The sequence below is a fragment of the Callionymus lyra genome, chromosome 10 (genome assembly GCF_982586985.1).
Source record: "Callionymus lyra chromosome 10, fCalLyr1.hap1.1, whole genome shotgun sequence".
In the NCBI taxonomy this organism is placed as follows: domain Eukaryota; kingdom Metazoa; phylum Chordata; class Actinopteri; order Syngnathiformes; family Callionymidae; genus Callionymus; species Callionymus lyra.
Window position 1 is genome coordinate 26,909,414 of NC_141827.1, and position 14,030 is coordinate 26,923,443.

The 14,030-nt window shown below is 38.2% G+C and overlaps 1 protein-coding gene across 1 annotated transcript in view; it reads right to left on the reverse strand.

Annotated features, from left to right (window-relative positions):
* LOC148071275 (metabotropic glutamate receptor 4-like) overlaps nucleotides 1-740 on the reverse strand; it is a 232,898-nt gene extending 232,158 nt beyond the window's left edge. Inside the window, exon 1 of the mRNA XM_087800960.1 lies at nucleotides 393-740. The gene's annotated coding sequence lies outside the window, so the exon portion shown is untranslated. The remainder of the gene's footprint in view (nucleotides 1-392) is intronic.
* Between the last annotated feature and the right edge of the window lie 13,290 nt (nucleotides 741-14,030).

Consider the following 14,030-nt stretch of genomic DNA (forward strand, 5'->3'; position numbering starts at 1 on the left):
CACCCCACCACAACCCTCCACCCTATCTCCCACATCCCCTCCCTAACACCGACCAACCCTCATTTTGAGATGGTCAAGGCGGGGCTGGAGGGAAATCTCTTTCTTGATCTGAGTCAAAGATGTTGGTGATTCTTTGAAGGCATCTGCAGCAACACTCGGATCTCCCCCAGAAGACGCTGCGTCTTAGCGCGTAAAACGATCAATGCGGTCCAGGGCGTTGCTTTTTTTCCCCCAGCCATTCACACGCGAACACACACTTTAAAAAAAAAGAAAAAAGAAACAACGTGTGTGTCACAAATGACGTTATCCTGATCATTTACGCGTGTCAGCTGAAACAACTGAGCTGGGTTTCTCTTGAAGATTAAAAAAAAAATCCTCAGCGTTTTTCTTACCTCTTTTTCTATCATCCGCAGAAACAGACGTTATCTCCGTCATCCAAAAAAGAAAACACGAGTTAAATCCAACAGAAAAAAGAAAGAATCCATGTCGAGTCAGATCCAGCGAGAAGCCGGAGCGCGCAGTCCACGGAGAAGTGGTTCTGGGAGAAAAAAAAAAAAGAAAGTCACAAGAAACCAACTTTACGAGCAAATAAGATGATGGACCGCCTTCTTCCCCCCCAAGAGAAGACACTAGACGTGATGCTCGGACCGGATCACGAAGCGAGTGCGCGCGTTATCCCGCAGGCGGTGGGAGAGAGCGCACTTTCCCGGCTGATGGACGAGTGGCTGTGATGGATGGTGAACGCATCGCCTGGACCAGGAGGGAAGATGCTGCAACAATGAGAGCAGGAGGAAGGTGTGAGCGCCAGATTACAGCGTGTACTGGTGTGTTCCACCAGCTCCCGTGACGCTGCGTGCGCAATCAAACTGTCAGAATGCATTTATTGTCTATTCTTTTTTTTTCTTCCAGACTACATTTGAACGCATCACTATCAGGTTCGTCTGTTGCTTTTCAATGGATCACAACTTAACGAGGGGCACTCACGTGTCACATTCAAGCACCCCCCCCCCCCCCCCCCCCCCACCCCTCAACTATCACTTCAACATTGCGATCATATCTCTGATGGAAGGTTGAGATTTCAATTATGACCACCCTGAGAGCGTTCAGGTGATGTGGTGCGTCGACCGTGACGACTGTGTGTGTGTGTGTGTGTGTGTCAGTGTGAGAAATGGAGCTGTGAAGCTCGGCAATTGGATCGTAGCACTGAGAGAGAAGTGAAATTCTATTTTTGTATATTTGTTAATGATGAGGATCTTCATCATCATCTTCTTTTGCTCGGCTAGGATCGGGTTGTGGGGGCAGCAGCTTCGGCAGAGAGGCCCAGACTTTCCTCTCTCCAGCTATTCCCATAGAGAGGAATATAAAATAATAATAAAAATGGTCAATTGGAAATAGTTGCAACGTTAAAAGACCAATACTAGTATGATGAAAAGTAAAAGTCATAGTAGCTTGAAAGTATATTTGGCTTGGTTCTGTTTTTCTATTGCTCATTTTGTGTGTTCTCCTATTTCATTCTTTTATTCTGTGATGAAACAACAAAATGTTGTGTTTACAACATTGGCAATTTCTGATTCTGATTCTCCTGAGGTCAAATTAAAAGTATAAAAATGATCATCATTATCATTTGACTGCTAGCTGACTATTTTATTTTACTGTACTTTTTAATTCTAATTCAACAATTTTGAAACTTGTCTTTCAAAGTAATAAATAAGATTACATTAAATTGATTAATTTCACTTCTCACATGTATTGTCCATTCCTTTTTTTACTATTCATTTAAAAAAATATATATATTCTGCCTATTGTTATTTTATACTGTACTTTGTTATCGCTAACTCGACACTAGAAATCCTTTTTTATACTTGTAGTAGTAGTAGTAAGAAATACAAAGAAATTAAAGTTAACTTCTTGCATGTTTTGTCCATAGCTTTTTTGAAATAAAAATAAAATGTATATAAAAAAAAAGTCCGGAATTAAACCTTTTAAGCATATTTTTCTTGTAATAATAATTATAATATCGGCATGAATTAATTCCTTCCCTTCCTGGAAACTGACCAAGGTATCAAACAGTGTTAGCTCCAGTGCTGCAAATATAAACATTCCTTTTATTGACATATTATTATAAAATTAAAACTTGAGTGTTTATATTGTAAAAGATGAAAGGTTAGAGAGTTACGATAAATCGAATAGCTAAATATGCAGAGGAAGAAGATCAATGATAGAGGGAGTAGCAATGCTAATGCTAGCGGGGCAATCGAAGCTAATGCTAGTAATCGAAATGCACCTTAATGTCAATACAACATTGTTGAATATAAAATGCACATTTCCTACTTATAAAAAAGGAAATGAAGTAAATATTGTTTAAAAAAAGAAGAAGTTTTAAATAGGACACCAAGTAATAGTTGTATTATTATACAACTTTTAAGTCAAAATAAGTCTTTGTTTTAATATTTTTCTCTCAATATAAATGAGAATTGGCAGGATTCTGACAATCTTATAGATACAACAACAGATGTTCTGACCAACAAGCCTGGCACAGACACAACAAATCTCCGGTGTAATTCTGTTCCGACGGTAGCCAGGACATTGGTCCATCCAGCCTGTTGCTGCACCGACTGAAGCCTCCAAGCTCTTTCATCCGAGCTCAAGCATGCACAGAATGAATTTACTGCCCCCTTCAGCTCACCAGGCGCCCCGCTCTGCCTGCTGCTGATAGTGGAGACGATTTCTGTGTCAGTCATTAACTGCAATTTTCTGCAAAGCGAGGGAAATTAGGTTCAGTCCTGCCTTCACTGTATGTGTTCAATATTTCCACAGACAAAAGAATGAGTCAAGAAATTAGCTCTAAACCAGGCGTGCAGTTTCATTATTTGAGGCTATAATGCGATTGATGAACCCATCTTTTTGCCCATTAACCTTCAAGAATTGACTGTTTCCATTCTGCAGGAAAATAACTTTACACAACACGATGCCTCTAGTCACAGAATTAATGTGTGGCGCTCTGCCACAGGAACGGGTTGATGTATGGCTCCCAACAATGTTTTCATGAAGTCGATTGTTTATGTCTCAATTGAAAAACAAATTCCCATAATGTATTGCAACTGTTTAAAGTCTTATAACACGCAGATTAAATCATGTTTGTTCTGATTAACCATGATCTTGAAAAGTGAAGTAGGTCAACACTGGCAACAATAACCTAGTTTGGCAAATGTAGGCTGAATGGCTGTTCTTCAGGTGTCGCTACTACAACAATATCTTACTCCACTGCAAGCTCTACAATTTACTTCTATGTCTTTTGCTGCATCTATGCATTTAAAAGGTTTGCTTGCTCAAAATGTAAAACTGTGCTTCGGGAAAAAAAATTAAAAGGCATATTAATCCACATACATATTAACATAGAATACAATTGTATTTATCGCACGTAAAATCAACAAACGTTGGCCACTAAGTGCTGCACAAAAGAGAATAAAACAAACAATAAAATACAAAATTCAATAAGATTAGATAGATCTGAAAGTAAGAACCAGAATTTAAAATGTATCTTCAAAGAAACTGGCAGCCAATGCAGAGTTTTAATGAACAGGGAAATGTGAGTTCTTCTACTAGAGCGGGTCATAATTCTCGCTGTGGAGTATTTTATTAACTGCAGGAGAGACAACTCTTTCTTGTTAAGACGGTTCTCCAAAGGGGGATGGCCAGGGGTCACCTTGAATTCTCCTGAGATGTTTCAAATATAGATCTTAGCTTCACGCATACATCATGGCAGCTCTCTATTCTGTCCTATGAAGCTCTAGCGCTGTCGTCTCCCCTGTTTCCGCCCGGCCCTGCATTCTCCTCCTCACCTCCCTCGATCTTCAATCATGAGTAAAATGTTCAAATCCAAACTGTATAGTAAAACACAAACGTGTGTGTAGAGGTCAGACTGTGTCACACCTGTGGAGAGTTGGAACGACTACAAACGTCAATAAAAGGAAAGTGTATGTTTGAGAGCATAACGAGATACAAAGGGTGGAGGTCGGAGAGACGTCTCTGTGGGCCTCGAAGGCAGCTGAGCTTCTGAATATTCATGTTGAAAAAAAAAATCCAGCTATGAGACTGACATCACGTCGAGCTGTGCTGGGACATCACAAGTGCTGCAAAAACGAGAAATCAGAGAGAAAAATTTGCACACATTATTGAAGAGAGCATTTTACACTGACGTATTTTGTCCCAAACAAGCCCCTCACATCTGTCAGAGGCTGCAAACATTCCATTTCTGAAGTGACTCATTACATTGAGAAGCAGCACCGGGAGGCTTTTAGCACGGCGTCGATGTTAAATATGTCCTCTCCCTGGATAACACGCCTCAACGCCGCGTCCCTCCTCATCCCAGGATGCATGGCGAACCCCGGAGATTACTTGTTTCAATTAGCTCTGGGGCGGAGAGAATTTAAGCCACGTTTATTCCAGTCACTAGTACAAATCCCGGTGAAAACGACCAGCCAGTGGAACATAATCTCCTGCCCCCAGACGCCTCTCGTTTCATGGATTCATAATGCTAATTATTCTGTCAGGAAAAATTCTCAGCACATGTGATTTGCCGGTGTCAGTCATTACAAAATAATAGCACTTGCACCATGCGCGACTAAAGGAGGCCCCTACCCATCCCTGCTGGGTATTAATTGAAGTGGCGGAGAAACTGATAATTACTGAAAACTTTGAGCAAGAAAAAGTTTTGAATCCTGTTCATGTACCACGTGATGTAACTTTTAATTTGCTTTTTCAATCGATAGAACATTATATTATTAATTGATTTATCAATTTATTATACATGAATCAAATTAATTAGTTTGCAGTTTTTTAAAATGCATTTTAAACATCATGTTAATCAACCTTTATGAAATTTTAAATGAGATCCTTTGGAAGGTTATTATCAATCGCAAACCTTATGTTTGTGAGATAACGCAAAGGTTAAAGAGATAAAGAGGAGAGTGCAAAATCGGTGGAGCATTCTCGCCATGAAATTTCAGTTGAAGAGCATCTTTGTGTTGAAACAAAACCTACAACAACAAAACAAACAAAGTATTTTCTGTGTTTTTTATTTATATAATGATTGTGCCAACATGTGATTGATTAGCATGATTTAAATGATTAATGCGCCAAAGAATCTGGGTCCCACACCTAGCATGTATCCTGTTAGCCAAACATTCTTAGTAAACAACGGACACAAAACTATTTTCTCTCCTCTATATTTTATTTTTGTATAACTCTACCATCCCCTCTTGAATGTCTCCCTCTACTTAACACAAACATTCGAAGAATTAAAAACAGCTTTATTATGACTTATATGCACACATAGCATCAGCTAGCTAGATTACTTTTTGAAAATGCTAACACAAATTTGATGCTCTATTAAGGCTATATATATAACAAGTATATACAAGGCACTTATAAACACATATGCTTTTGATATTAAACACTGGAAATTTAAGAATGTTTTTTTGTATTAGTTTAATCCATTTGTGAAAGATCTGCTAACATTTTGACATGAACTAAAACAATAAATTCAGAATACTGTGTTTGTATCAAAATTAATTTTTGAAATGACACTGCGGAAACGTCATATATAACTTCCTTATGAATCAATGTAGCTTGTAGCTCTTATCTTTTTTTGGACTGTAAACTCCTTTGATCTGCTAGATTAGGGAATATGAATGTAAAGCACTCTGTCAAACGATGAAATGTAAACACCGCCATCTACTGGCGGGAGGTTGTCATGACTCAATGTAGTAAATCTAGGGTTTGTCGTTTAATAGTTTCATTTTTTTTTTTTTTCAACTATTTCTTCGGTGGTTTAGTCAACAGGTTAGTTGGTAATGGTAATTTAAGTAGTTAGTAGGTTAGTCTATAAATCATCTATAAATAAAGCATCGGTAGTTCTAGACAAGGACCTGAATGTAAAGTATGTCAACTCAACATGTTGAATCAGTCTGCGGCTGACTGGCTCCTACAAGTTGGATGATATAAGGCTTAGGAGTTATTTTCCTCACAGGGAGCGCCGGATGAAACAGGCCAGCAGGGCGAGCTGATTGACCATATGCTCCAAATATGAGGCGCATACATCTCCGGCTCAGGTGGGACCTTGTGACCTCCAAAGCTTGTTTGAGCTGCAATTACAGACATGAAATAGTGTCTGCGTCCACTAGGCAACATTTGAAGACACCTGAACACAGTTTGGTTGTTGTGTTTTTTTTACAAGCCTGAGCAACACAACACTTGTTGTTACATGTTATTATTGAGTAAATGAGTCATTCATGTGTTTGAAGGTTCAAAATGTTCTTCTCCTGTTAGACCTAGTCAATGTTGGCTGAATCTGCCTGCTGTGTATTTTAATGAAGGCATCAAGACATTAAAAGAAGAAGCTGATATGGAGACGGATTAAGAGTGGCTTTGATGCTGAAGGGAACAAAAACTTTCAACATTTTGGATCAGCTTATCTAAAATTGCTGATATAATCAGCAAGTTTGATAATGTAAAAACATATACATTTTAATGATACATCACACCACCAAATGCAGTACCAAGTACAAAATCCCAAGTGCTTATGCAATACAGTTGTGTGGTGTTTATAGATATACAGCTTCAGCATGAACTCAGATGAAGGTTTATTGGCTTCTACTCGGTAGCTGGACAAAGTAAAGTAGTTTGCGAGCTAAGGTAGAAAAGGAAGTACAAGTAATCAGCTCTACATTGATGGGACAACTTGAATTTTCAGCGAGAGGGAAAAGAGAGAGAACTTAACAAAGTATTTTGATTTGTAATTTGTTCACTTCATCTCCAATATTTTTTTTGCAGACGCATAAAATTTGCAGAACATTTTGTCCAACTATCTATGAATGCTTTGTGGTGTTTTATTTGTATATTTAAAAAGCCTCAAAATGAGAAACAATCTTTAAAAATGTTATGTCCAAGGACACCATGCCTGAAATGTCTGGAGTTGCTCTTTGTTGAATACATAAAAGGTTTTTTTCTTTTCTTACTTACAACTATAATTAAATAAAAGTCATTACTTACCGCATCGTGGTAATTTTTACATTTTTTATTGCATCCAATGTTTTAAACAAATCTCATTAAACTCATATTATATCGATACAGACCAGAAGATCCAGAAGAACTCGACCCGACTGCTGTCCGGATCACGAATATTATTTAATTACATTTAATGTATTTTATTTTTAGTAATTATTGTTTATTTATAATGTTCATTTATTTTCTTTGTTTAACTACACTAATTGTATTAATCCCTTCTTATTGAATTCATATTATTTGATTTTTAGATACTATTATGCCACGACATAAAAAATACACTATAGATATAAGTCACAGGTGAAAAGACTTAAAATGAAAAAAGTTTCCAATGTATTGTTTCTTATGCTGTGCGAAAAGGGAGGAGTATTTTCTCACAGAAAAGATCTAAATGAAAATCAGTTTATGGAGATAAATGACATCGCAGTGGCTCCTAGCGACAATTTCTGGAACAACAGGTTCGGGTTTTCGTTTTAGAGAATGGAGGGTAGTGATGAATTAAAAAAAACAATGACTGATAGATGATTGTATGACAAAAAAAAAAGTGAAGAATTTAAACAAATGATTGAACTCAACAAAAAAACATGTTGAAGTCTTAATAAGAGACTAATGAGTTTTCATCTATCTTGATATTGATATTTGTTTACATATTGTTAAAAGGTCACATTTCACACACACACAATCAAGACACTTTTATTGCTTTTCTGTGGACAGGAGGCGAGCAGGATTATTTCTGGCCTTCGGCGGAGAAACACAATCTGCTGCTTATTATCACATTAAGGTGCAAATTTACCTGCTGGAGAGAAGAAGAAAAAAGGTTAATGCTGCAACAGTCTTTGCTTTATTGGAGGGCGCCTGTATGGCGAAATACACAATATGTTGTTTAAATAAAGTTAATAGTCCATCAATCCTGCTGCAAGGTTCAGAGATCCAATCAGAGAAACAGAGACTCTCTCCTCAGAAACCTCCTTAGAGATTAGAAGGAGGTCTTTATCCAATGTTTCCTGAACTAGCTTATATATATTTATAGAATGTTTTACCTGATATTTGTGTTTTTTCTCGAGTCAATCATCGTCAAAGATTTTCGTAAAATGCATTTTTTCTAAAGGGAGTGTAAATCAAAAGTCTTATTTGAAAGGACCACGAGTGATAGCACATTTAGACAATGGCAAACAGACGGTGCTATAAATGAGCAGTAGGAAGATCTCGGGGGCAGAAATCTGGTGCTACAGATGACGACGATTGAACATCAGGAGCCGACGATCGATCATAGTCAAGCAGAACAACAACAGATTTGTTTCTTTGTGTACGTTTGCCGAGTGGAAAAAAAAAGGGTCCAGTTTTGTTTTCTTGTATAAAGATAGTTTAGAACATTTTGAAATGCTGGAGATGAATCTTTTTGATGTGAGATGTTTAATTTCTTTATTTATATCAAGATTAAAAATCATCCATATTGTAAAATATTAGTTGAATCTGGGAATATCTCTATTAAGGCTGTAAGAATTATAGCATTAATGTGAGTCAAAGATTATATTTATCTGCAGAACAGTATGCGTCAGGCCAAGGCTGTGTCCCAAATCGCGCACATATCTAAGTGCACTGGTTTACAGTACACGTTAAGACAGTGCACATACTTGATCAGTGCGCAAATTTTGACATGAAGTACTGTCACAAAACAAACACTGTCGCTTCACACTTACCGGAAATGACTTGACACATCTTCTCATACTTTTTAACGCTGATCGCAACCAGCTGTTGGAATGTATCGCCGACACTTGACTGAGTTTTTCTCCGATCGAAACACGTTATTAATTTGTTTTATTTTGCGATACTGTTGTTGTGTTGCTTCTGGTAAAATGTGTGTTTTCTCAAACATTTACGCCGGTATCTGCTCCAAAGACGTGTCACAAATCTCGCACTTCTGCTATTACCCTTAATATTTTATTATTTGAGTTCACAAGTGCGTCCCAATGAGCAGTGTGCGAAAATGTAGTGCCTTATGAGCACTCAAATGGTCAGGAAATTGAGTGTGCATCGAAGGAAACTTTCCACCCTCAACGGCCGCCATCTTAGTGACGTAGATGATGCGAAATGGAAGATACGTCACTGACGACACGTCTTCGGAGCAGATGGCAACGGAAATGTCTCGAGAAAACAATAATTTTAACACAAAACAACACCACAACAATAATAACACAATAAAAACAAAACGTCGTCGATATGGTTCTAACCTTCAGTTGCAATCAGCGTTAAAATGTAGCAGCAAAAGAAGCGGTCGAGTCATTGTGTAGCGGCAGTGTTTGATTTGAGACAGTAAAGGACAACAATGCTGTCAGACAAAACAGTGTTTTATTCCAATCAAATGGGATTGTGATGCATTAATCTTGTTCTTTCTTGAATCTTCAAAAAACGACTCTCAGTAGCTGATATGAAAATGAATGCAAACGCTGTCCCCAACCTACTGCCGTTACTTCACTAGAGAAAATGAAACTTTGAAAAAAATCCACCAGCCTGTGTGGATTTTTCAGAGAAGTAAATTATAGCTATTGAGGTGTGATAAAACTACAAAAGTGTTATCAGCAGATCAAGAAACTCTCTCACACACACAAGCAAAACAACACTTACATGTTTGGTCGTTGCCAGGAATACATGTTTTCCACCTGCAGGGCAGAACTCTGAAAGATTAGACAAACAAATATGAGTTTTAGGAGGGGAAAGAGTTTTCATATATATTAACTGTAGAGCCTGTTGAAGGCTCAAACATGTGTTGCTACTTTTGAAGTATCAGACTGTCAATTTCATTCAGTGTCAAAAAAACACTATTGTTGTATTGTCTGTTACACTTGTCCAGCTAGAACTTATTAAAATCTCCTTAAACACGCTCTTCTTTTTAAGTTACAAAACAAGTTTTCCAGATCTGGAACTATTGAGTATTGTAATAATACAAAGCTGTGAAAATGTCATTATTATTATTATATTATTATTTCATGTTGAGTGTGTAAAATAAAGTGTCAGTTTTGTTGATGAGGAAATGAATAATGGATTTCTTACAAGGACAGTTTAACATAATTGTTATGTTTCCAGCAGAACTGGTGACATTTAACGGAAAGTTGCATTTAATTTTAACCCAGTAATTAAGAGTTTGAAAAGTACAGTCTTTATAATTCTAAAGCAAAAAAAAAAACACATACCACTAAAAAGAAACAATGTCTTAGCTCACCTTTTACTTACACTTACTACGGGACTTTTCTAGTGCCTTTAACACCATCCAGCCCACTCTGCTGTGGGTCAAACTGGCACAGATGCATGTGGACCCTGGTCTGGTCTCCTTTATCTCAAAACTATCTCACTGATCGACCACAGTATTTCAGGCTGAAGGACATCGCGTCTGACACTGTGGTGTGCAGTACGGGATCACCTCAGGGGACAGTACTGGCCCCTCTCCTCTTAACCATATCAGCTACAAATCCGAGCTGAGTCTCCTCCAGAAGTATGCTGACGACACTGCCATTGTTGGATGCATCAGGGACAACAGCGAGGACGAGTACAGGAGTCTGATACGTGACTTTGTGGACTGGAGTTAGAGGAACAACTTGAAAGGCACGTCCAGTGTCCATCAGAGGCGAGGAGGTGGAGAGAGTTTTACAACTATAAGTACCTCGGCGTGTGGCTGGACAGTAAACTGGACTGGTTTTATCTTTGACACTGTGAGGTCCAAACACATCGACGTTTTATTTCTACAAGAGACTCACAGCGATTCTAACAACGACACTGACTGGACCAGAGAGTGGAAAAGGGGAAGAGGTTTTAAGTCACAGGACAAACATCACTGAGAAGTGGGCTCTTTATTTTCCAGAGCTTTTACCCCAAAAACTTTCACATCATCCCCGGCAGGTGCCTTTTAGCCAAAGCTGTTTTTAATTCATTTTCTGTTGTTTTTATCAACGTTTACGCTCCAAATAGAGGTGCAGAGGGAAATGTTGAGAAATGTAATGATTTTGGCTCCACAGATTATTTATTATTAGGTGGGGATTTTAACTGTACTATTAATGTTTTAGACAGGAAACATACAGAGCCACATCCAGCTTCCCAACCTGCTCTGAGCAGCTGGTCACATCCCATAGCTTGGTGGACGTTTGGAGGAGGATGCACGCTGGCTGCAGACAATACACATGATCCCATCTGACTCAACGCAAGGTATCGTTGGCACGGTATGGTATTTTACCCAAAAGCGCCTGGGTACTGGCATTTTAATTCAGTTTTAACCATCGATCAAAGTTTTAGAGATGCTCATAGTTATTTTTGGAATTATTTTAGACGAACAAAACATGACTTTGCTTGTCTTAAACCCGGGGTTTTAAACGAGTGTCCATTCTGCAGCCAACCAGAGAAAACTTTTCATATTTTTAAAGAGTGTGGGAGGCTGGCAGGGATTTTTGCTGTTTTAACTGTTCTTTTTAGTCTTTTTAACTGAGTGTTCTCTGTCCAAGTTTTTATAGGCAGAGTCAGATGCACCAAGAAGCACAAGGAGAGGAGCAAGACTTTGAATTACTTGGTGGGGAAGCCATCCATCCATCCATCCATCCATCCATCCATCCATCCATCCATCATCCATCCATCCATCCATCCATCCATCCATCCATCCATCCATCATCCACCTAACCAACCAACCATCCATCCATCCATCCATCCATCCATCCATCCATCCATCCATCCATCATCCACCTAACCAACCAACCATCAATCCATCCATCCATTCATCCATCCATCCATCCATCCATCCATCCATCCATCCATCCATCCATCCATCCATCCATCCATCCATCCATCCATCATCCATCATCCATCATCCATCATCCATCATCCATCATCCATCATCCATCCATCCATCCATTCATCCATAATCCATAATCCATCATCCATCATCCATCATCCATCATCCATCATCCATCATCCATCATCCATCATCCATCATCCATCATCCATCCATCCATCATCCATCATCCATCATCCATCATCCATCATCCATCATCCATCTATTATTTCTCAAAACAATTACCGCAAACTGCAAAACCTAGTGTATAACCTGCAAAAGTACGTCACTTGTTCAAAATGGATAGTCTATTCCTCAAAAGCAAGTATTCATGTCAATGAAACTGCCAGTGTCATCAAAATGACAAGTCTTTAAAACCATCGTTTATGAACAAGATAGTCAAATGGCTTTGCCATATTTTCATTATTCTCTCAGTGTTTTCCAATGCAAAAAAAAGGTCAAAACTCGGTGACACTACCTGAAAATGCTCAAGACAGCACTATACACTACTTGTACTGCCATTTGAAAACTACAGTAAAGTTACACATTGCTGTAGTTAGGGGAGTAAGTAAGTACAAGACACTGAATATGTATGTTTCACATCTTTACTGTATATGCTCTTTGCAATTCTACAGCATTGTTAGTGTACTGCATGAAAATACACAAAGTAAAACAGTTTACAGTGCTGAACATAGAAGACATGAACTACCTGTACATACTGGTGGCAGATCTCCGTCACTCTTTCACTGTTCCGTTCAAATGGCACTTTGTACAATTGTTTCATGCGCATTTCATTTCTCTTGTCAATTGTTGCAATTTACAAAGATTCAATATTGCCAAATACCTTTTTATCTTCAATGACAGCGCTTTAAATGTCTTTCAACTTTATTGCATTGTTTGCAATCACCATTGCACAAATGGCTTCCTCTTCTCTTCCACCTCTGCAAGGTTGTCTTTCAATCCTATGTGGTGCAGAGTAAAATTACCGTAATGTACAGTAAACATGAGATATTATGAGATGTTGGATTACTGTCCAATACTATACATACCTGTTCTTCCTACCAAATGTTTGAATGATTGAATTCACAGTTGTTCTTCCTACATTGGGTTGCACCCTCCGACCAGCCTCAGCCATTGTGAGGCCATGATTGACAACGTGGTCCACAATTGTAGCCCTAATTTCATTAGGAATCTGCCTATGTATTTGGCCTCTTCTCCCTCTTCCCTTGTTTTGTCCCCTTCCCCTTCTTCCCCGATGCCGACCTTCCATTACTGTGTCACAGAATTTAAGAAATGGTACACACTATGTCCTGCTCGGTTCATAAGTGAGGGTTCATGGGATTCATCCCTGAATGACTGTGAACAAGTGGCTTGTCATTGGTTACAACTAATACTTTAGGAGACATTTCCAGGAAAAAATGATAAAGAAAGGGGTACAATTTGCTTCACAGAATTTGATAACTAGTTCAACAATTTTGTATGTAATGACTCAAGCAGTGGAATGAAGACTATTAGTTTTATTGGGAACGACTATTCAGCATTCATAAGTATAGTTCATTTTGACATGACACTGACATGACATAAGCAAATGACAATGTTATAAAACAGCAGAAAATTGTATGAAAGCAACTGATACATGTCCAAAAGCGTTTGCAATTTGTTCAGAGGAAGGAGAAATTGCTACTATGATGTGCTCAAATGACTAAACGTTGCGGAGGTTGAACTAATAGTTATGAGAATTTTCATTCTGATCTGAGAAAAGCACCAAAAGCAACTGAGAAAAACTGTAAAAGGCGTGAGCGTCCTCTGCTGGTTAAAATAAGTACTTGCTATTAAGTGCGTGGGTTGACTGTGCAAGCGCATTAGAACTGGTTGACTTGCAGTGTGACCCGCGGATGATGTGTGTAATTGTCTGAAACGTCCTTCACTCGCTCGAGTGATGATGGAAGAAAAAAATAGTTGATTTAATTATTGAATACATCAGTTTATTCTCGTGTGAAAGGATTTAAGAAAATTATACTAGCTGTAATTTTATGAATATGGATGAAAGTCTTCATTTAAATTAAATATAGATTAATAATATATCGGATAAAGCTCCCGGGGCAAACATAATTCTGTTCAATATAAGATACAATTTAACAGAAATAAATTT